The sequence below is a fragment of the Ambystoma mexicanum genome, chromosome 6p, assembly GCF_040938575.1.
Source record: "Ambystoma mexicanum isolate Mex_15411 chromosome 6p, UKY_AmexF1_1, whole genome shotgun sequence".
NCBI lineage: Eukaryota > Metazoa > Chordata > Amphibia > Caudata > Ambystomatidae > Ambystoma > Ambystoma mexicanum.
In genome coordinates, this window is record NC_090935.1 from 1,098,762,426 (window position 1) to 1,098,785,537 (window position 23,112).

Genomic DNA, 23,112 nt, shown 5'->3' on the forward strand with positions numbered 1-23,112 from the left:
GTAGAGGGCCGCTAATCCATGGAGACATTTATGTGTATGAGCAAGTGTTTTAAATATAATCCTTTCCTTGACAGGTAGCCAGTGTATCTGCCTTCTGACCCCAGGGATGTGATCCCTACGTGAGATACCAGTTGCAGCCCTTAGTGCATTGTTCTGGGCTAGTTGGACTTTAACCAGATTCTTGTGGGACGTTCCAACAAAGAGGGCATTGCAATAGTCCAGCCTGGACCCAATGATGGCCCTCGCAATGGTGATGCAATTCTGTCGGGATAAGAAGGGCCTAACTGCATTGATCAGTTTGGAATGATAGGCTGCTGAGGAGGCAATGGCATTAACTTGCCTATCCTTGGTAAGGCTCGGTTCAAGATACACGCCCAATGTCTTGATTACTTGAGACTCTGTGATGGGAATGTTGTCTATTGAGAATGAACAGTACTGCTTGTCCAATTTACCCAATTTGGCAGGGGAGCCAATTAGCAGGAGTTCAGTTTTCTCAATGTTGAGACAATATAATTGCATATATGTGTATTTGTCCCAACACATAGTTGTGATTAGTTTGGAAGACAAGCACTTCATATGACTCAGCTCAAGTGTGCACTGAATTGTACTTCCAAGTTAACGTTTAATAGGTATTCAGAAGTGATGGGAGTGCACTGCAGTGCCTTTTGATCTTGGGCAAAACTGTTTTTGAGAATGTGTTCACTAGCAGTGACTTTCTTGACAAATGAAACATGATTCATTATTATATGTAGTGATGGCACAAACACAGTTATCTGGACGTGCAATTAACCCAATTGTAAACACTTGTATATGGGTGCATGATTTATGTTCAGAAATGAGCTTTTTTAAAAAATACAGTCCTACCAATAAATTGTGTGTCTGGCTCCAAAGCACTTAAAGGAATAGTGCGCTCAAAAATGTTATTGTCCCGATCTTTCGGGCAAGTCGTTATAAGCATACTGTGATCCATCGTAAAACAATAAAATCTGATGCATCTTACCTTAGTTTTCCTCATTTTTACACATGCGAAAAGAATGTGTTGGGCGTGGCCATCTTGTGCTAATCTTATCCGTGGATCGATCGCCCTAAATTCCAGTGCACTTGCGGCAATAAATCCAAACACCCACCCCTGAAGCTGACATCACTTGTCCCAACGATCTGCTCCACCCATTTTCATTACATTTGTGGCCAGCATAGCCCAACGTGCCACACCATCACCCACGACCGCAGAAACAGGAAGATAAAACACAGACATCCTCACACAGAGCGTATCGTCTCTGTCTTGCCCTAAATAGCATTTGCGTATAGATTATTTCAAAAATACATCAACAGTACTCTACAATGTTGTGAAGATGTCCCACCCCGACACAGTAGCCAAAACTCTGAATAATGGACACACCCTGCTAGGGAATGAGACCAGGAGATAAATTGCAAGTAAAACAAAGTTTATATCAGGTACATTGTGCACGCAGAGAACTCTGCTGCCCTGAGAGTGCTCTGCCAAACGATACACAGGCAGCACATTAAGAAGGCACCAAGCGTCACGAACAACATCACATATAGGTAACACAAAAGGAGAGTGGGTTGGCTAAGCACATATGTTGAACCTAGCTCCATATGGGATGCCTGGGCTTCACTGGTTGTCGTCTTCTCCTTCAGTCATGATGCACGTGGTCAGCTGGGCTTATCTCCACCAGATTAAGGTCGAGCTTGCAGATGGCTACATATCTAACTAACTGTCTAACTGTAATCCCAGGAGATGAGAACATGAGAGAAATAACAATCATAAACAACTGACACAAATGTGGGTGCTTTTTAAGGTTTACTGACAAGTATATAGTTCTGCTACCCTTTGCAGTTTGGGGTCTATAAGGTCTATGAAACACAAGGCCCCAGACCCAGGTGCCGGTCTTGTATTTTTTAATCTCCCTGATGCCTCATGATTTAGGTGGAATGGCTTGGCTCTGGGATGGAGAATGTGGGCATGGGGTTAAGACTCTGCTGGGTGTTCTGGCTTGGTCACTTCAAAAGGGTCAGATGTATATCAGCATCAAAGAACATGGAGGGCTTTGGCTGGGTGAACTGCGACCTGGCCTAGTGGGGTGAAGAGGGAGCATAGGCAGGTTTGTGGAGACAAATGGACGAACAGGCCAGAGTCGGCTCCGGTCACACACAGGGCAATGAGCTCATTTCACACTGGAAATGGAAAGCTACTAAACATTTGCAACAATACATGGTTGAATTTCCGTGAGAACTGGGTTTGTACGGAGCTGACTGGAGGTGGAGGGGGGGGAGCACGAGCTGGCTAGGCGAGGCGCTGGGCAGAGGGAGAGACATGTTTTTTTAGAGATCATTTCTGGGCCTAGCAAAAGATGGCATTCAGGGTGGCACAAAATGGAGTCTTTGTGCAAAGGCTTTGTCTCTTGTTTTTGCTCATTGTTTAGTGTTTGATTCAAATTATACAAGGGGACGTCTCGCGCCTCAGCAATTACAGAATCCATTTTGTGTGGGAACGTTGAGGGGGGTGCGAAAGACCACCTCTCCCCAACATTCCCCCCTTTTGTTACTCCTAAAGTAACAAATACCCCTGCATGGTACCTCTACGTTCCTCAGCTCTTTGTACTGTCTCATTCCATGCAGGACTGCCCTTGATTGGCATCCAGGCACGGCATACACTTCTCAAACTTTCTCCCCTCCGTGCATATTCTTCAGGAGTACATGTCGTATAGATATAGCCCCCATCCCTTGCCAGGTCAACTCGTGCTTCCTTATAATTTTCCAGATCTTGGGGTTGTTTAAATGTGGTGTGATACAGGTTGTCAACCTCATCCCCTGTGTTGTATAGTGCTACCATACGATATTTGGGTTCATCACTCTTCCCAGTTTGTATTTGTGCATCCTTTGTGCCCTGAAGTAGTTTTCTGTCACTCTCATGCTTAGTACTGACAGTTACCATCATTCTCGTACTATGGGGAACAGCATCTATGCAGCATTGTAGCCCAAACTGGCGCACACAAAAAATGAGTAAAAACAACACAATGATTGGAACCAGCATCTTCATTGCAGTTGCAAGCTATGAGGGCACCCAGTCAAATGCCATTGTGAACAAGTCTGAGGGCTGCACTCCGGCCTCCTTCTTCATGCGCACACCCAGTTCATGCACCGCTGTGATTACATGTGAAAGTGTCCCGTTGTCAGCATCTGAAGAAGGTACGAAAGTGCAACATGCACTCCCGATTTTTCACCAAACCCTGTCCTCCATTGCAGTGAGGAGGTCGAGGACGCAGTGGTTCTGCATCGTCATCAACCGCAGGGCCCTTAGTTCCACCTCGATAATGTTGAACACTTCTTCAGTGTTGTTGGCCAGTTGAATAAGCTCCCAGTGCACAATCTGGAGCCATTTGACATTTGTCCTTGTTTGAATGCTGGGAATCAGTGATGCGAAAAATGTCTCTGCAGAATGGAAAAGTTTGTACTGATCCGGTGTCTGTGCAAGGAGGTCAGTGGACTTTTGGGAGATGTAGTTGGAGCGTCTTTTGCGGAACAGACTATTGTGTTGCTCTTGCTCAGGCAGGATGCAGAAGAAAGGGGGCTCGTCAGTGAATGCTGCTGTAGGTTTTGCCCACTGCATTTGTTGCATTTAGAATTGGTCATCAGGCAATAATGGTGGCCCCGTTTCAGGTGTTCTTCAAATCTCACTAGCAACGCGGAATGCAGGGTTACAAGTGCATAGTAGCCCCTTCATGAGGGTGCGAGGCACACATATGACTGTTTTCTGCACACCCAATAATAGTACATGAGGGCTGCTGTCCCTTTTCTGAGTTCTGGAAGAATGGTTGTCCGATTGCAGCGTTTATTCAACCCCCACTGCTGTTCGGCCCTCACTGTATAAGCAAAGTCTGTATATTGCTTCCTGTACCTTGATTGGCTTTTCAAGAGCGGAGATCCATGTTAGCTTGGTGACATGCTCGCTCCATGTCTGTGCACAATGTTTTTCTGCAAAGTTCAGTTTCTCATCCGATAGGCCTCGCAGCCCTTCAGCCTTGCACAGAAAGGTTGAGTCTTGCCTTTTCCCGTCTGCAAAGCCTGTGCCCTCAATTGCTAGGAAAGGCTCCTTGAAACATTTTGGTCCCGTATCCTGCACAGCGCGAGATGAACAAGACACTGGGTTTCTAACAGAGGCACTTCTTGGGGGACCAACATTTTAGGCGTCCCTGAGGCGTGGGCGATCAAGGAACAAACATAGCAGTTGCCATTGGTGGCTTCCCTACCTGTGGCCCTCGTGTTAGAATACCAGCTGTTGGACTGCCCGGGGTGATTAATGTCTTCTACTGTATCCAAACCCAACCCGCGATATACATCTTACTTATGCAGTGTAAGTCCCTTCTTCCCCTTTTGTTACGTGGGAGCGGTGGATTCATTTCTGCCATCAGTTTGCACCATCTTCTCCTACCGCACAACATTGTATATAGGTTATCTGACAATAAAGAGACAGACTGACTTGTGCAAATGCTTGCATTAGTAGTGTTGCATATAACATTGCTATTATTTACTCTGAAATACTGCACATTGTCTTTGGGGGCATGACTGAATGACAGAAAGCATCATTAAGCTGAGGTAGAACGGTTGAGGTAGATAGTTGTGAGGTGGGGTACTCATTCAGACGTACAGTTACTTGATTACTTATATCTAGGCTGGAGGGGGTAGTAGTGATACGTGGGCTGGCTGTAAGTCATATAACACAGTTGGAACATTCACAGTTGAATTATTGGGCATAACTACTTTCTCTGAGATAGGAAGTGTAAGTACAGCCATCTGTTTCGTCAAGTTTTTATGCAGAGACGTTAAGTTGCATGATGCATTGTTGTTTCTTACCCATTTTACCCCCCCTTTTTTATATGGGTACCCCAGATAAAAGCAGCACCCCAATATACTCCAAGTATTAACATCTAACCAACCATTCCCTAAAAATACAGAGAAATATATCCTGCGAAGTGGGCTCACAGTGGGCTTGCCCCAAGTAATCGAAAATTCTCATCAAACAGGTCTTCCATTAAGGATGCAATTCAAACTTACTCAGACATGAAGTCTGCCATTTGTGACAGCAAGCTCGCATAATCACTCTGAGCAACTGAACTTCAAAGAACTTTCTGACAAAGAGTCGCATGAGAACCTACCTCTCAGGGGTCATACATTTCCCAGCTCTGAGCCTCAGAGAGATCAACATCATATGGCCTGTTGTCTGGGCCGGACCTGGAAATCCCATTCATATTTTGTGAACCTGTTACATGGGAAGGAAAATAATAGCAGTTTTAAACTTTTTTTTACATAAGGCATTACATTTTCTTGAATATAGTCTGAAAGGAACGTCAGAACCACTTATATTTTTTTAACTGTTCATGATGAAAAACTATCAGCTGAAGGTAAAATATTTTCTTTTCATATTTAAGTATGCAATGCACTGAAACAGCTCATGTCAGTGTGCCATATATCTTAGCGGCCTTGCCGGCTAAGCTGTTATTCTGAGATGGGAATAGAATCTTTAAGTGAAGATATCGGAGAACAAAAATAAAATATCTATCACACGCACATCACATGTCATGCCGAGATTAGACTAGCATCATTTGATTCACCTGAGTGAGAGCAATCTGGAATATGAATTTGTAACTTAAACATTTGCGTGGAACATACTGTTTTAGAAAATCACAATTGTTTAATGTACAAATCTCCAAGATGATCTCACCTGTGGTCTTCTCTTTCTCTTCTGATGATTTGGCAGACCTTCTTTGGTGCAAGTCAAGACTGAAAAAGTAATGACGATCCTGCCTGGACACTACTGTCTCCTCCTGTAGAAACAGGAGGGGTAAAGGGGCCTCCATAGGAGCGTCCTCTAAAAAGAGTGGAAAAGTCAAGGACTCAACCCTCTGATTGATTGTAAGGAAATGACAGCCTTTTGTAATGTTCTTCGAACAGAGCAAATGGCGGTAATGCTAGACTGCGAAATTCCAGGCTGCATAAGGGTGAGGGCAGGAGAACATTACTGGACCCTTAGGCAATGAAGGTATGGGCCAAGGGAAGGGGAGGCCTCCCAATAGAGAGAGTGAGAGCCAATGAAGCAAGAAACAAAAAGCCAAGGACAAGAAAACAAACCACTTGCGCTTCGGAAATGGGAGGATAGCAGCATACAGCAACAAAGAGTCAAGTTTCAATACAAAGCAGCATTGTGAGGAAAGGTCTAACTAGCGTAGCTGTGAGCATGGAAGCGGCCGCACGCCATCTTGGGGGGAAAACTAGACCATGCTGTATGCTTCCTGCACAGCATAACGACACCTTGAAGGTTGACAAGTCTGTTTCCATTGTTGCCACACAGACCACCCAGGTGTGTTGGTGACAGATGACCAACATCATATCAAATGGTAGGAACTGGGTTTAGAAGTTACACCCATGAGACTGCCCTCATTAATATTCCCAATGAATACGATGGGGAGGGTTTTGTGTGATGCCACTTTTGGAACACTGACCAATCAAAATAGAGATATGATACAAACCTCTATAGGGAGTGGTTTCTAATACATAAACGTCCAAACCCATAGATTGAAGGGGACAAACTCACTAATGGACTGACTGGAAGAGATACAAAGTTTTGGCAACATGAGGACAAATCCAATAGCCCACTTTCCTGTGGACCCATCTTTGATTGCTGACAGACCCTTGTGAGAGGCTTGTATGTAATTTAACCCCAGGCCTTCCACAATAGGAAAGGAAATAGACAGGCCCAATACAGAAGCAGAGAAACCCAGGTAGTGGAGGGAAGCTGACCGATCTTGCTGGCAGATGTCCACTGTTACTAGAGTGTGAGAATTGAATCCATCCTTGAGAGGGTGCCCACCTGTCTGTGAGACAGCCAAAAGAAATCCTAAGCAGATATAATGCCATGGAGAAGTACAGTTCTTGGGGGAGGAATACTCTAAAGGGGAACAGATCAAATCCTAGTCCTTTTTATAAGTGAAAATACTGAGGGGGTGGTGGTATATCAATTTACTGTACATCCTGGACAATTTATAAATATTTCAGAAGTGTAAGTGCTTCTGGAAACATTGTATTTCATCAAATAGACCCAAATGTTATGTATATGAAGAGATCCCCGACTCCTTTTCTGTGTAATGGCCAAGTGCAGAATGGGAGCCATATCATTTCTCATTATTGCATCACATGCCTAGAAAAATAATGTAATTGAAGTAATTCCCCGGTTATATCACTGAGCCGTGTCCTGTTATTGGCTTTGGACCACTGAAGGAAAGAAGGAGATGGTTTGACTGCTGCATGTGTTCCCCACTTTAAATGGCCCATTGAATAATGACAAATGTATACTTTTTGCACAGTAATGAAATAGAAAACACAATTAAAGGGAATCTTGCAAACATACATGTTAAATATACATTTTTATTTTTGCAAACGATTCATATGCAGGAATGTTAAGTAATCTGCCTTTAAATTGAGTTTCCCAGAATGCTGTTTGAAATACTGACATGTTTATTAAGTAAGGGGCATTTTATTTTCTTCAATAAATGATAGATATAGATGGGAAGGTTCTGATTTAATTTTATTTTCTAAAAAATAAAAGCTTTGTCTTGAATCCTCATTCATCTTTCACAGCATGGTAAATGTGCGTGCAGGGTAAACCAAATGTACATATGGTGATGTGTGTGCTGTGGTAAGTCACAATCTGAAGACTGACAAGGTGGCATTTTGGGTTGAGTATTTCTTTATTGGATCACCCAAAACCTAATCTGTCACTCCTTTCCTTTAGAGTAGGGCAGAGAAACGTAGGGTTTGTCCGAATGTCCTATAAAACAAGAAAAGTCTGCCATCTAGAAACCTATTCTAGCCTGATTGCTGTCCTTGCCACTATAAATGGAAAACAATGAACTTTAACAAAGATACAAATAAGGGCCTTTGCACAGATAAAACAATGGTGGATGGTTTCTGACGCCCCTCCTTGATGTATCTTTATCAGAAAAAGTTGCTCCTTGCGCCGTTACACAGTTGAAGTCAATAGGGGTCATTACAAGGTTGGCGGTAGGGGTTTAACGGGGCCGGTAGAGCTGCCGGCCCCGTTAAACCCCTACTGCCGCATTACGAGTTCTGCTTGCGGGACCCGGTAAGGGCGCCTGGTTTTACCAGGCTTTATCCTTCCCGTAGACACTGCCTCCACCACCTTTCATATGCTCACAGGCACATCCCTCCTGTACATCTCCACACATTATACACCAAAATACCCCAACAGAGACGTCCTAACACCTCCCACCATCCTATGTATAACCCTGCGCTCCACCTACTTCGATGCATTCTCACACACCACACACCCCCTCACATGCAGTTCCCCACTTTAAATCCATCCCCATTTCCCTTTGAACCTTTCCCAGACAGGTACGACACAGCTCTCTAGCCATATCCTCACAACACACATTCTTCCCTACAGCACACAAGCACCTTATCCACCCATTGAAAGGACACTCCCACCCTCGATTCATCCTGAATTTTGTACACGTGCTATCTTCCACCCGGCTGCACCACTTTGGCGTGCTGTGAGGCATGGTGAATGCAGTGACCCCATAGCCTAAACGCATTTGCTTATTTTGGGAATTTTAAATCCTTGGAGCACTGTGCGCTCTCTGATTCACCATCCCTGCTCCCCTTGCTGCCGTTTCCTGCTTGCAACTCTCTCTCGCCCCACTTCTCATCCATCTAGCTCTGATTGGCCTTAATCCTATTTAGAGCAACCACCCAGGGCAGCCTCTGCCCGGGCAGCCCTCGCTAAGGGCCACATGGCAAAGAGCAGCTCCCAAAGAAGCATCTCCACCCCTTGTTTGCCCGTGTTCACCTGCAAAGTCTGCCGCAGTCAACCAGCAGCGACTGATAAGGTAACTGGTCTCGGCGGGTACTCCAGTAAAACCCCACCACTGGTATTAGCAAACTACCTTGTACATACCTGCGTCTAGCCTAATGTGTAACTAACTGGGTTTCATATCACTGCTCAAGTGTAGTTAAATGTTCTTTTATTACACTTTTGAATCCATACAACATTAAATTCTAGGCACAGTATCTTACCGTGTACGTGTACTTTGAATCTAGGTGCATTTTTTTCCACTGCTCTTTCATTCATCTATAAGACGGTGAGTTAGATGTCTTGGGAATTATATATGTACTGCACTAAATGGATTTGGGCAGTAGGAAATGTGTTGCACTTGGAAGGTTTCGGTGGTAGGAAATGTGTTACTTAGATGGTGTCACGGGGTAGGAAATGGGTTGCACTTAGATGGGACCTACACCTGCACGGATACTCTCACATACCTTCCAACATGCCGACTGTCTCCTCTGCACCAAAAAAACAATAGAATGCGGCTATCCCCCATGCTTAGTTTAGGCCTAGCTGAACACATACTTTTACACCACCATGCACACTTCAACACTCTTTAGAACGCAGCTATCCCCCACAGAAAATAGTCCTAGCTGCACACATCATCTCATATACAAGCACCACCTCCGCTACAATGCAGCTACTCAAGACAATTCGGTCTATCTGCACACATACTGATTGCACACATGCATTAATTACCCCCATAATTTCATAGATGACCTGGACTACGGTTCCCGAGGGCGTTCAACCCACAGTACGTTGAGATCATACCTATGGTGAAAGGCACTATACAAATGCCCAATAACGTAACTTAACATACCCCACACAGGCACTTGTCTGTCTTTCTTCCACACCGTTCCACTGAGCACAGGGGAGGAAAAGAGGTGGAGAGGAACAGATGGGGAAGGGGCGGACAATGGAAATGGAGCGGATTAGGAGGGTGAATGATGAGGAAGGAGAGGAAAAGATGATGAAAAAATCTGCAGCCAGAATATGTCCAAAGGGAAACATTTAATTTCCATTTAAATAAAGCTATTTGATCCTGTCAAATTTCTTTATTTTCCTCTTCTGTTATTTGTCAAATGTGTGTGTTCTTGGAAAGAAACTGAACACCAGTATGCAGTGCAGTATTTTACCAAAAAAGATGGTTGGCAGTTTCTTTATAGAGGTGGCTCATGGTGATGTTGCCTACATTACTGACTGGTCCCCGTATCCCCCCCTCGCTACCCTCTCCTGCACAGCTGTGATATTCCGGAGAATCTTGTGTAGCTGCGGAGTTGCAGTCTAGCAGTTGGGGAGTGAGGAAATCATTGTGATGGATAATTTATGAGGGAATGGGCATTGGTTGAGATGTGGGATGGATAATGGGAGACTGGTGAACGTCGAGAGACTTGTCGCTCTGGCTGAGGAGGCTGCAGAGCAGGCGAGTGCAACAAAGGGCCCATTGAGAATTTAGGGACAAGATATCCAAGACAAGACTGATCATGGCAATCAAAATGGTGGTTATATCCAGCCTTTTATCTATCTAGACCAAAACTATGTAGTACAAGATGTGAGACACTTACTGCAGGCACAGCAGATACCGGCTGTTTGTACGAGGTGAGCGAGATATGGGTGCCTAGGCACTATTCGACACCCTAGGCCCTAATCTGTAGGTTGTCCACATAAGCACAATACCGGCAAATCTTCAATGCCGAAAGACTTTGGGTTACCCATGTTTTAGCCTTTTCCTTTTGCACCCAGGTAGGTGCACCCACACATGTGAGGTACCGTTTTTCGTCGGGACACCCTTGGGAACGTGGGAAGGTAGGCCATGTGGTGTGGGCGGTGTGGTTCGGTGGGTGAGCAGAGCGAAATGTGCGCAAATTGTGGGTTTTTTCACCACATTTCGGACTTTGCCAATGATTGTGGGTAATACATTCTGGGGCGATTCGCGCAAGTCAGACCTCCGTGGATTCCCACGGGTGTCTTCGTTTCGGAAATGCTTGGGGTTCCCTGTTTTCCTTGGTGGCTTTGACACCCTAAGCCCAAATCTGTAGGTTGTTCACATGAGCAAAATTTGCTCTGCGGAAAGGCTTGGGGTTACAAGTGGGTTAGCCTCTTCTCTTTGCGCCAGGTAGGTGCACCTGCACATGTGAGGTACCGTTTTTGTCTGGATACCTGTGTGAACGCACGAAGGTAGGACATCTGTTGTTGGCGTCGTGTTGCGGTGGGTGGGCAGAGACAAATATCTTTGAAATTTGGTGAAAAGAAACACAATCGTCGGACATTTCCCTCTGGCCACCCACCGAAACATGCCGCCAACAACACATGGCCTACCTTCCAGCGTCCCCACAGGTGTCCCCATGAGAGGCAGACCTTTGTATGCATGGGTGTCGTACCTGAGTGAGGATGGTTAAATCATTCCTACAGTAAGTGCTCTTTAGTTCTCTCAGTAAAGAGTAAAGTGCTGTCAGTAAACCCATTCACATGCACCTTTGCTCACACTTCCCATACATACAGGCCACAATGCAGTCGGACAGGCAAGGAGGAATTTAGCACAAGGAGGAACCTCCTTGTTTAGCACAAGGAGGAACCTCGTTGTGAGCAGTGATGCCACGACCAGGCATCCACCGTATCACTGGCCATTAGTACACCTTTCGTGTCTGCAGTCAGTAGGCATCCATTTCAGCAGGCGCACCTCTACCAAATCACTTGCGCCAGAGCACGCGTATCTACACACTTAGAGCATGTGGAATCTGCTCACAATGCAACCATGTCTCTAGCAATATCTTGCACATCATTTTCCAGCACTAGCATATGAACTGTCTGCATTTAAATCTCATGTGCCACCAATCATATCTGCACACTCTCAACAAGGGGACATCTGCTCATAATGCAACCGTGTATCTGCCAGTATCTTTCACATAATTTTCCAGCTATTGCAGATCAACTGTGTCTGCATTCAAATGTCATGTGTCTGCAATCGTATCTGCACACTGATAGCAAGTGCACATTGGCTAACTTGGCTACCTGGCCTACAGGCGCTGTCTTTCACACCAACTTTGAGTATGCCCATAGCAAGTATGTTGAAACATTCATATGTGCAACCTTACGCACAATAAACACGAAACCTCTAACATGCTATTCATTTCTGCAGTGCTGCATGGTCTACGTAGCGTTACCTCACTCATACACCAATTGTATCCAAGTAATTCCTACAGAAGGCATTTCAGTTACACCACACAAAATATTAGTTGAAGTAAAACAATAAAGATGGTAGGGTGGTACGAGGTATGCAAAACACCGCTGCCATACAGATGGTGTCCAAGTACCACTTTCATGACAGACCTCAAGGGAAGGAGCCAAAGTGGCGGCTACTATTTTCAAAAGACACCTCCTGAGTAGAGGGAACCTGAATGGTGTTCCTGTCTTCTCCAAGGCACCGCTCGAGTACAGGGAGCGGGACTGTTGTTTTTTTGCATGGCAAGCCTTAGGTGGAAGCAGCCGGAATCGCGTTCCTTTCCAATGTATGCCTGAAGCAGAGGGAGCTTCACTGACATTTTTTTCTAAGGCAGGCCTGAAGTGGAGCGACTTGCACTAGCATGCCTTGCCAAGACTCCCCAAAGGGGAGTGAACCAGAGTGGTGTTCCCTTCTTCTCCAAGGCACGCCTCAAGTGGAGGGAGCTGGAGTGGCGTTCCTTTCCAAGATGTGCCTGAAGTGGAAGGAGCCTGATTTGCATTCCTTTGCAAGTCACACCTTGCGCAAAGGGGAGCTAGACTGACGTTCCCTTCAGAGGCAGACCTGAAGTGAAAGGTACCGAGTGGTGTACCTTTCCAAGGCAGGCCTCAAGTGGAGGGAGCAGGATTAGCATTGCTTTCCAAAGCACGCCAAAGGGCAGTTAACCACAATGGAATTCCTTTCTTGTGCATGACACGCCTCGAGTGGAGGGATCCGTAATGAATGCTTCAAATGGAAGGAGCTTGAATCACGTTCCTTTGCAAGTCACGCCTTGAGCTGAGAGAGCTAGACTGATTTTATTTTCGAAGGCAGGCCTCAAGGGAATGGTATGGGAATGGTGTGCTTTTCCAAGGCAGGTCTTATGTTGAGGGAGCAGGACTAGCAATGCTTGTGATGGCACGCTAAATCAAGTGAAGTGAGTTGCAATGCTGTTGCATTTTTATTGAAGGTACACCTCCAGTGCAGGGAGCTGAAGTGCCATTCTTTTGTAAGACATGCACAAATTCAGAGCCTAATGTCCCTTTCAAGGAATGATGGGCTTTTCAGGAAATCAGTCGATCTCCCATTACTTTTCCTTTGTATGATACAAAAGGAAACAAGGCTGTAGGCAGAGGGCTGGCTTGAAAGGGCATTGGGCACAGTACACCCGAGTATCCTTCCTTGTTTTGTACACACCTTACATTTTCTGTAAGGTTGTGTCTTCATGGCTATGGCAGGAACATAATCGGCAAATCTGGCCACATCTTCTACCTCTGGAAAGGAGGGAATTTGTACATGGACATGTCAGAGATTGAGCAACTTCTTTTTTAAAGTTCAGAAAAGAGAGGTTGTTTTATGGAGCTGTTGCACGGTATACCACATAAGCATTGTGCGTAGCTAAATGCATGATGAGTATGGCCAACCTTTTGTACCACATGCACGACTTGGGTTCAGCATGGTATGGCTGAAGCTCTTGGTCTCCTTTATCTACTCCACCCATGTACTTGTTGTAGTCCAGAATGCAGTTGGGCTTCTGCACTTGCTGAGCCTGCCCACGCACAATGACTAATAAAGTACTTTCATCATGAATAGTACTTGGCATGTGCACATCCCTTTTGTCGCAGAATTTTACTGCCAACAGTTCATCCCGTCGCAATGCCATACATGCTCCCTTGACCAACTTCTTACACACAAGTTGTCTGGGGAAGCCTTTGCGGTTACTGCGGATTGTACCGCATGCCAGTGTGCCCACATTATACAATTCCTTGAAGAGTGGAATTCCTATGTAGAAATTGTCCACATACAAATGGTGACCCTTGTGGAGCAATTGTGTGAGAAGATCCCAAACAATCTTCTCACTTGTCCCTAAATGGGCTGGGCAGCCCAGAGGGTCTAGGGTAGAGTATTTTCCAGTGTAGACTCATGCTGTAGGCATACCCAGTGGTACTTTCACACAACATGATCCTGTATTGTGCTCTCTTGCTGTACTGCTTGAACTGTAGCCGACCTTTGTACATCAATGATTCATCAATGGAGCTGTTCTGGCTAGGAACATACACCTCTGCAAATCGCTGACTAAAGTATGGCTCAAGTTTGAATAGCCTATCAAAATTTGGGTCAGTTGTGGGTAATACTGCCTAGTTGTCATTGAAATGCAACATACGTTGCAGTGCTTGAAAGGGATTTCTACTCATTGTTGCTGGATAAAACGGGGTTGAAAATACCACATCAGTCGACCAGTACATTGAGATAGACGGCTTCGGCGTTATTCCCATGAGAAGATTGAGACCCCAACATTTTCTCATTTCAACATTGGTCGTTGGAACCCATGCTTGTGCTTTGGAATGGGGTATCAGAGTGGGACCCCTTGATCTCAAGAACTGTGCAGCGTATAAATTGGTTTGTTGAACCACATCTGCAATTAACCCATCGTCAACAAAAAGGTTGAAAAAGTCAATAGGCTGAAACCCGTCTGTATTCACGGTGCACCCTGATATACCAGTGAAAGGGGGCACAACAGGCTGAGCCATTGCTGGAGACACCCACTGTGACTCACCAGCAATGTCAGGAACTGGCACAGTCGCTGCATTTCCAGCATGTCCCCTCACCCTTATAGGTCCCCTGCATGTGGGAAGTGTGGGAAAAGGTGCATGTACTCTTTCATCCTCTTCGTCATCAGAGGAGGATGATGAGGAGGAGGAACTACCATCCATGGAAAGGTCACTTCCCCAAACACGTTCATGCTGATCCTCATAAGCACTATCTGTTTCAGATTGCATATCCAGCTGTGTGCCTTGCTCCGAGCCGGACTCCATCACTGCAGTGAAAGCCTCTGCACCAGACATTGTTCGACAAGAAGCCATGACTACTGTCGCTATGGAACCCTTCACTGGCCAAAGAACCGATACAGACTGAAACAATAAGTATGTGTGCTTCTCAAAGTATGGAACTTAGTAGAGTAAGTGGTATTCAATGCCACAGACCTACACCACACAAGTACGCCAAAATGTCTAGACTCTGCTCACATACTGTAGCAGCCCTCTGCAATATGACGTACTCTCAGCTTGCTACAAAAAACGGAGTACTTTTTTGCAAACTCACGTGAAATGCTAAGAACCAGCTCACTGCTTTCTTACAAGTGGGTAGACGGCTACAACACACCTACACATAAAACTAAGAGAACAAGAAATCTAAGGAAGATGTCCTCTTCCTCCCTACATTACACAAATGCAAGTGTGGGGACGAGGATTGCACCCACAGTACCAATATAGAGACAGCCAACGTGCATTGCACCCTCCCCTACTCCATGGGGTGCTGGTGGATGGGAAATGGAGGTGAGAAGCAACAATGTAATGTATCAGTGATTGGGTGAGTTAAAAAGGCAGAAGCAATCCAGACAGGTAAGATAAGGAAAGTACATGGCAGACCCTTATAGACAATTGCAGGCACACTTTGACCAAAACCCCCTGCTCATTCACATAGGGTTCTGTGTTGCAAGGGGGAAGGTCACAAGGGCGGAACTATTGCAAGGGCAAGCAAGTGGAATTAGGCTGCTGAAAGTGGTGATCGTAACACCGACATATTGAATACTTTAACATGCTATGAACACTAATCAATTGCTAGAATGTTGGAGTCTCACTGTCAACATATGTACTCACAATTTTATTACCATGCCACATAATCCAGTATGTCCATCAGTAACTCGGCTCCCTCCTCAACATAGCATCTGGGCAAATCTGAAAATGTCTTCTATGAACATGTGCATGTCTCTTTTTGGAAGGTGCACCCCCGTCTTGGTGAAACATCACTTCACCTTTGATGAAGCCAAGGTGAATTGTCCGAATTCTATCATTGCCCTTTGACAGTCTTGCCAACTCCCCATTCAGTTTCCTCACAGAGGAGTTGATGGCCCTTGCATTCCTTGGAGTTCTAAAATCCCTCCTGGGAATCATATGGGAGCAGGCCACCACAGTGTTTGGAAACCTGTGTGCAATCCATTCCAATTCCGCCAGCAATTGCTTCCGGATCCCATTCCGTCCCATAGACGCCAAATCTTTTCCTCCCAGGTGCACCACTATAAGGTTGGGGGGCGGGGGGCATCTCCTTTTGCCTGGGCATCGCTGATGGCTCCTCTGAGCTGCTGAAGGCGCATCCCCTGACCCCAAACCAGTGGGCCGAAAGGGCAGCACTCGAGACCCAGATGTGGTTGGCCCTCTGAAATGTTGTGCAGTCCTCTGGATGAAAGAGTGGCCGATAATCCACACAACCCTCATCGTCACTAGGAAATGGAAACAGGAAAACCCCCATGATTATGGCCAGACATACAGTTTACCAATTAGCACAACTATTGCTTCAACACATGTCTCTTGCAACAATCCCAGAAACACACTCCCCCTCCCAATCTGACATGCACTTCACATGTGAGATAACAGTAGACAAATACGTAATTGACACATACTTTTCTGGGAAAGAGGTGAAGAACACACTGTCACCTTGTGCCAATGGCACAGTTGTGCTGGCACAATTGTAATCGGTGAAGGTTTCTGCTCCTGTGGCCCACCGATTGCTCTGCACGGTGGTAAGGTGACTTGCATGTACTGCACCGTGATACTTTGGTAGGGTGACTATTCTGACAGAGGAAATGAACTCCACAGCAAGTGTGCTTTGCATGCTCTCTAAATATAGGCACCTTGACAGATTGTGCGGCAATCATCACAAATGGATGCATTTTTGGACAGTTTCATTGTGAGAGCTTCGGCACAGCTCCAGGTCTACTGGTGAAATTGGGGGCAGACGACCAACAAGGCAGCAAGGCGGCCAAGGTCACGACCATCCTAGATCTCTGGCTGGCCAGCGCTACAGCTTTCCCCTCCAGGAAGGGATGGGGAGCCTGCAACCACTGCTGAACTTGGGGGAGGAAAGACCCACATGCGAGATGGGTGCCCAAGGCCAGCCACATCACCCCCGACTGTCCTGCCCCTCTGGCTAGCCTGCGTTACAGCTTTGCCCCCTGCGAAAGGATGGGGACCCAGGCGGGGCTCACTGGGACCACTGCTGTACTTGAACGATACAAATGGTGACCATTGCAATAAAAGGAAAGCGCTCCATACCAAGTGCGCCTTGCATACGCAAAAGAAATGACTATCTGCATTAGTATCGCTACCATATTTTAATAATTCCTGGGTTTTCCAATTTCTTTTTCCTACAAAACAGCCAACTTCCTCTACGCAGCCCACACCCATACCACTGACACTGCAGACAGTCCCTCCCACCACAGTAATCACCCACCCCCACATTACAATGTATAATTGCAAAAGCAAATTATGTAGTACTTGCATAAGTCAGCGAAAGCTTTCGGGTAGCCACAACTACAAAGTAAATGAAAAAAAAATACATTCTGTACTTGGCCCACCAATAACACATCCAAACTGTTTGCCAGCTATCTGCAAACGTTTCAATTCCTTCCACCAGATACATGGCACATCCCAGTCATCTACCACCACGGAAGGCTGAACTGCACACTGATAGGAAATGGGAATACGACCAATGGGTGTATGGCAACTCACAATTAAGAAATGGGGTGGGCACTGCTTTGTTTCTACTTATTCACTTTTCTGAAGTCAATTGCGGGGGCTCACCCTTGAGCCTAGGCACTAGGCTCTGAAACAATATCCATACAATAGGGCTGAACAACTTCCAACCCTGGGTGAGCTCACTCTCACTCCCCTCAACGGGTTTCAATTCATTCTCATTAGTAATTTGTATTTCTTCATTAAGTAATCCACCATTTCTGTTGTAATATTTCCAATATTTCAATTGTTTATTTATTCCTAACCAATCAGTGTTTCAAAATTATTGCCAATGCATTTCGGACATCCGTCCATCATCAGGGCTATCAACACTATTTGTTATCAATCAATAATATTTACAACACCATGACCCATTCCCAATGATTCACCCAAACGTGAAATCGTAAAGTAAATGCATGCACATACCCGGTTAAAGTTGTGTTCCATCATGGCGTTCACATCAATACAACAAGTCGAAAAAATATACAAAAAACATCCATTATAGATCATTGTTAAACCTCATTTCACAGTATAATATCATGATATACTTAACGCTTTTCTACCTGTTTGGCTTTTCGTCCCCAGAGTATATATTCACCTCTGTTGCCGGTATCCTTATCTAGCGCGTATCCTCTGAAACAGATATTTATATATATGTATAACTACTTCCTTATCTGTGGTCCCCCTCCTTCAGTATTCCCACTTAACCTCCTCTTCCGTTGTGCTTACCTTTACTCTCCTGCTCTTCGTACGCGACAGGAATTTATTTTGGTATTATTACAGTTCATATCTGAAAATTCATATTTTCAATATAGAAATAAATTTTTCATTCAGAAATCTGGGACAGCAATGGGGGCCTCAATGGCTCCCACATATGCAAATACTTTCATGCACAAATTCGAAAAGGAATATGTACTTGATCATGCAGTATGGAGAAATTATATAAAAATGTGGGTCAGATTTATAGATGATATCTTTGGAATATGGAATGGCCCAGAGGAATCTTTTAATGATTTTTTCACCTATCTCAACAACATTGATCAACGTATACAATTCACAAAAGAAACCTCAAGAACGCAAATTCACTTCCTAGATGTAGAAATACGTATTCACAACAATAATTTTTTGACCAGCATCTACAGAAAAGAAACAGATCGAAATAACTTACTTCATCGACTAAGTTTTCACCAACCGAGTCTAATTAGAAATTTGCCCTTCAGTCAAATGATGAGAGTAAAAAGGATTGTCAATGATCCAAGAACATGCGCGGTAGAAATTGAGAACATGGGGAGGAGGTTTGAAGCAAGAGGGTATAAACCAGCGGAGATAGAATTTGCTAAAAAACGAGTGATGGAACCTACAGTAAGTGGCACAAGGAGAGAGAAGAAGGAACCAAATATTGTATATGTGTCATGTTACTCAGTACAAAGCAACAAGGTAAAGAGTGTAATCAAGAAGAACTGGAGTACACTGACCAATGACATGCGAGTTGAACATTTGTTCAGGGAATTACCAACTTTTGCGTACAAGAGGAGTGCAAACTTGAGAGACAGATTGGTTAAAACGAGACCTGAAAAGAGAGCATTGGACACATTGAGAAAAGGAACTTATCCCTGCTTGCATTGCAGTAATTGTAATTTTATAACAAAAGGGGATACAGTTGATCACCCTCGCACAGGTGAAAAAATAAAACTTAAGGGATATGCGACATGTGATACCTCGAACATAATATACAGTATTAAATGCCCGTGTGGCATCTACTATGTTGGACAATCTAAGAGACCTGGCAAGTTGCGATGGAACGAACATAGATCGTGTATTCGGAATAACAATCCGAATTCGGCAGTAGCCAGACATTGGAACACAATGAAGCACAACATCAGCCAGATGAGGATTCAAGTCTTGGAGGACATTAGACAGAACAACGCACATGAGGATTTGGGAAGAAAATTGAATCAACGAGAATCGTTTTGGATCGACCGGCTTGACTCCCTGAGACCAGGGGGCATTAATGAGGAGTTGAATTTTATGTGTTTTCTATGATGAAAAATATGTGTGTTACATAAGAAAGATTTGTTAAATGCAAAGAAAAATCATGACTGATAAAAATGCTGGAATTTATGTCCTGCGGAATTTAAGGCAGTTTAACACTACTTAATAATGGAGCCAATTGTAATAATGTGTCTAATGTTGGAGTTCACAGTATATCCCGCAGGGGTTAATTTCCCTGTGGGACGTAAGGCAGCTAATCGCTGCCTAACAGTGAACTCAGTGAAATAACAGATAAATATACGAGCTGATATATGTATAATATTTCTGAAGAGTTGAAAAGACACATTCGCGCATGCGCGGAGGAGATTAGTGAAACACATTACGGCATTGCACGCAGCGGCGCGCATGCGCGGGAATGAGTAGTGTTGATAAATGTTAGTACGAGTGGCGAGAGCTGCTTTTGGAATAGCTGTCGCGTACGAAGAGCAGGAGAGTAAAGGTAAGCACAACGGAAGAGGAGGTTAAGTGGGAATACTGAAGGAGGGGGACCACAGATAAGGAAGTAGTTATACATATATATAAATATCTGTTTCAGAGGATACGCGCTAGATAAGGATACCGGCAACAGAGGTGAATATATACTCTGGGGACGAAAAGCCAAACAGGTAGAAAAGCGTTAAGTATATCATGATATTATACTGTGAAATGAGGTTTAACAATGATCTATAATGGATGTTTTTTGTATATTTTTTCGACTTGTTGTATTGATGTGAACGCCATGATGGAACACAACTTTAACCGGGTATGTGCATGCATTTACTTTACGATTTCACGTTTGGGTGAATCATTGGGAATGGGTCATGGTGTTGTAAATATTATTGATTGATAACAAATAGTGTTGATAGCCCTGATGATGGACGGATGTCCGAAATGCATTGGCAATAATTTTGAAACACTGATTGGTTAGGAATAAATAAACAATTGAAATATTGGAAATATTACAACAGAAATGGTGGATTACTTAATGAAGAAATACAAATTACTAATGAGAATGAATTGAAACCCGTTGAGGGGAGTGAGAGTGAGCTCACCCAGGGTTGGAAGTTGTTCAGCCCTATTGTATGGATATGTATGGCAACTCACACCACAAAGTAAACCTTGTACAGATGGCTTAGTGGCAAACTGCCCTCCGAGGGGAACAGCACTATTCAGCTGGTCTGGGGGGCAATTTGTGGCATAAACCTGCAAGTGTGTCCCTGGCCACCACATTACCTCCCACAAGCACCCACTCCTGCTCCCACCACCAACACTCCTGCCCCAGTTCCCACCCACACCACTAGCAATCCGCACCCCACGTAATATAGATTGTTGAAATAACCCAAATTCCATGCTTGCATAACAAAGGAGAAGCTTGAACTGTACAAGACCTGTGAAGGGGGAGAAACACATACATTCTCTGTCAGCCCAGGCAAAAACCAACCCACACTGGCATGCTCCCATCATCAACGTCCGCTACTGAGCACCGGGGGATACTCGCAACATTCACTCTTTCACAATGCCCAATGGCCACTTACTATGGTGCTCACTTCCCCTGTCCGAATACTGTGCACAGGAAGCAAGCACCACACCAATGTGCTGTGGCATTGCAAGGCGCACATCCAGCGATCCACACCCAGCACTGCACTTGCTTTTCTCGCAAAGCAGCCAGCCCCCCATCCACTTATCATAATCCCTGGTGTCTAGTGGGCCCCCCATTTCCACACATGACCAACAGAAAAATCAAGAGTGTTTTTTGTTTGCCCCTTTGGCATGGGTCTGATGGACACATTAGTGTGCCAATCTGCCCCCAGGTTGCCCAAAACCTACTGCCCCATCCATTGGGGGACCTGCCCGACGTTTTGTGGTGGCCCTCTCCCACCCCACCCCAAATGGAGGGGGGAATCTCATGCAGCCCTACCTGCGACTAGTAGGAGTTTTCTGTGGTCTGAGAAAACCGTAACCGGGTGGCGAGCTCCTAACAGGTGGTCGCACCATTCGCCAAAGGCATCCTTGACGGCCAGAAGCTCCCTTTCCGTGATGGTATAATTCCTTTCATAGGAATTGAGTTTGCGCGAAAAATAGGTAACCAGATGAATGTCACCGGTGTCCTGACAGAGCTGCGAAAGCATGGTCCGACCGCAAAACCGGAAGCATCAGCTTCCACATAGAAGGGAGCCTCGGGATCAGGATGCTGAAGCACAGGGGCGTGGTAAATGCCTCCTTTAGAGTCACAAAGGCTGTTTGAACGTCAGGCGTCCAAACGTACGGTGTTCAGGAACTGGTCAGAGCAATAAGTGGGGATACTATGGCTGAAAATGAACATCTGACCCGCCGGTAATAGTTGGAAAAAGCCAAGAAAGACTGGAGGGCTTTAGCCGTGGTGGGAACCGGCCAGTTCAGCACGGCCCGGTCTTTGGACTGATTCATACATAGACCCTGGTCCGTGAGGTCATAGCCAAGGAATTCCACCGCCCGTGCATGGAATACGCATTTCTCAGCTTTGACGTACAGGTGGTTTTCCCTGAGTCTGTAACACCGTTTTCACATTCCCTACATGCTCCTGCAACAAAAAGGAATAAACCAGAATATCTTCCAAGTAGACTACTTCCAAGTAGACTATACCAAATTGATCCATCGTATCTCAGAACACGTCATTGATGAAATTCTGAAAGGTTGCAGGGGTGTTGCACAGCCCAAACGGCATTACCTGGTATTCGAATAGCCCATACCGCGTCTTAAAGGCCGTTTTCCATTTGTTCCCCATTCTGATGCGTACCAAATTGTATGCACCGCGCAAATCCAACTTGGTGAAAATTGCTGAAGCCCCAAGTTGGTCAAGGAGTACAGTGATCAATGGTAGCGGGTATTGGTTTTTGATTGTGATGTTGTTTATGGCCCTATAATCAATACATGGCTTGAAGTCCCCCTCCTTCTTTGGGACAAAGAAAAGGGGAGAGGCATCCGGGGAGCGAGAGGATGTATGAAACCTAGTTCTAGTGCTTTCTCTGTGTACTCATTGAGGACCTTGTTCACTTGAACAGACAATGAATACACCCTGCCGTTCGGTATCTTTGCGCCAGGGACGAGGTCAATGGGGCAGTCGTACGGCCGATGTGGGGGCAGCTGTTCTGCCATTCCTTTATCAAAAACACCCTGAAAGGAGTGGTATTCCTCCGGGATTTCCAGAGTGGCGATTGCAGCCACCATATTGCCTGAAGGCAGCAGATCGATAAGAGCCATAAAGGGTATATCCTGAATGAGCCAATGAGAGCCAAAACAATGCGCATTACAGTAGGCTGACGGGAACAGAACCTGTCTCGAGTCCCAATCAATGGAAATGGTTGTGTAAGTGTAATCAGGACATACCCACTATCACTTTATACTGCGGGGCA

The 23,112-nt window shown here is 45.2% G+C and overlaps 1 protein-coding gene across 3 annotated transcripts in view; it reads left to right on the forward strand.

Annotated features, from left to right (window-relative positions):
• The window catches only part of FANCC (FA complementation group C), a 2,294,314-nt gene that overhangs the window by 1,581 nt on the left and 2,269,621 nt on the right, over positions 1-23,112 (forward strand). The gene's annotated exons all lie outside the window — the stretch shown is intronic.